General features: G+C 45.9%; 1 protein-coding gene across 2 annotated transcripts in view; it reads right to left on the reverse strand.

Moving 5' to 3' along the window:
* Positions 1 to 1,944, reverse strand: part of apc (adenomatous polyposis coli) — a 36,616-nt gene that overhangs the window by 27,909 nt on the left and 6,763 nt on the right. The window contains exon 1 of one of the 2 annotated variants that reach the window (XM_015395492.1): positions 1,425 to 1,576. The exons of the other annotated variant lie outside the window; for it this stretch is intronic. The gene's annotated coding sequence lies outside the window, so the exon portion shown is untranslated. Of the gene's footprint in view, positions 1 to 1,424; positions 1,577 to 1,944 lie in introns of those variants that run through there. 2 annotated transcript variants of the gene reach the window in all.

A 1,944-nucleotide genomic window follows, 5' to 3' on the forward strand; every position in this document is an offset into this window, starting at 1 on the left:
GGAAAAGATAAAAGACACTTTCAGGCAACGCTGAGGTTCTGTGGGAGATTTGATCAAATAAACAAGTATTACAACCTCATTATGTTTTTATAGACCTGCAATTTGAGGTGAATTTTTGTGTTAGGTTTGTAACGATGAAGCTGAGAGACAATTAAGATGTTGAAACTGTAAAATGTCCTGCTGGGACGGCTAATCGGTGGTAAAGTTTCGCACCTTAAAAACAATTATTGTCATTGTATGCTGTGTATTTGCTCTGTTTTAAAAATCAATAAAATTTAAGTCCTTAAAAAAAAAGTCAACTTAAGGTCAGTAGAAGGTAGAGATAAAAACAGCAAACTGTATTTAAGAAGTTAAAACCCATAAAGAGGAAACTTCCCTGCTGTTTAAGAGATTTTTAACCTAACTTCAATTCAATATAGAAATAGAGTAAATAGACCTGCCTCTGTGATTCGGGCCCGTTTTAACCGACACCCGGTCTGTTTTTTTCCTTCTTCAACATTCAGCCTGACATCGATAACATCAGTTCAGCTCAGCTTCTAGTTACATCGTTTTATTGAGGATAAATAAACGGCAGAAAAATAACGAAGAAAACTTGGAAAAAATGTTCGGAGATGAAGAAGAAATAGATCGTTTAGACTTAGAAATTAAATTTCCATAAACATCCCGCAGTGTCCAGTAAAATCCAGTGCAAGTCCACAGAGAGCCGTACTGGTTCTGATGATGTCAGCAGCCGGAGGTTCTGGAGAACCTTCTGCTTTTGGACCTCCATCGGTTACCAGGATGAGGGTCACAGAGCGACCTCTGACCTTTATTGATCCTGGCAGAAATAGATCTAACCAGAAGCTGCAGCTCCAGCTGTGGGTCAGCAGACGTCCTGTCAAACGCGGATCCGTTTGGATCGGTTCAGACCGGTGGGAACCGGTCTCCCCGGGTCCGATTTGTCGGTTCTGGGGTGGAACCCGGTCCGTTCCGGTTCAGTGTAACAGAAACCTCAGGGATCAACGGAACCATCATTATCCCGCCCCCATCTGATCAATGCTGATGATGTCACAGCCGATTCTGGGTCGGGTCTCCGATCAATAGCCACTGAACCAGGGCAGAACAACACCCCCCCCTCCTCCCTCCACCAGTCGGCCATTTTCTCTCCCTCCATCATCTGATCCCCCTCTCCTCCCTCCATCCCTCCGTCTCCCTCCCTCCATCTGTAACTGAGAACCTGAATGAATTAAATCCTCAGAACGAGGAAAACCAGCAGAGGAAGAAACAATGGAAGAAAAGCCCCCCCTTACACACACACACACACACACACACAGCCCCCCTCCCCCAATAATCCTTTCATCCTTCGCTCCAGCGACAAAAGACAACAGTCAGAAAGATGAAGGATGGAGAGAAGGTGGATAAAGAAAGAGAAAATGGCAGCTCACCCCATCGCTGTCGCCTCCATCAGCCTCCGTCTCTGTATCCGACTGAAGGAGGTCAGCTGAGCCAGCCAGCAGCCAATCAGGAGGCAGACACCGAGAGGGAGAGAGGGAGGGGCAGGGAGAGCTGCCCCCCCTTCTCCCTTCATCCCAGCATGCTCTGCAGCAGCACTGCAGGCTGACCGACCCACCAGGTTACTGGGAGCAGAACCTTCAGGTGACCCGATACAGCAGAACCACGAGAACATCAACAACCGGAGCTGCTGACAGGAAGTTGGTTTAAACCACATTTACTAAGATGTTCTGACCCGATCCTGGACGACCCGGGAACAAACATCCAGGTTCTTTAGAGGTTGGAACAGGAACAGAGACGCATCAGCATCAGAGATTCATCCAATCAGCAGCTCTGCTTTCGCTCCTCATGTTTTCTGTGATTTAATAATAAATTATCTCTGTTTGAATTTAGGCTTTAAGAGCAATTTTAAGATTAGATGAACAAAATCAATTAGAATAAAATGTACTTGGA

This window comes from Cyprinodon variegatus, unplaced genomic scaffold (genome assembly GCF_000732505.1).
Source record: "Cyprinodon variegatus isolate N-32 unplaced genomic scaffold, C_variegatus-1.0 Scaffold743, whole genome shotgun sequence".
Lineage (NCBI taxonomy): Eukaryota > Metazoa > Chordata > Actinopteri > Cyprinodontiformes > Cyprinodontidae > Cyprinodon > Cyprinodon variegatus.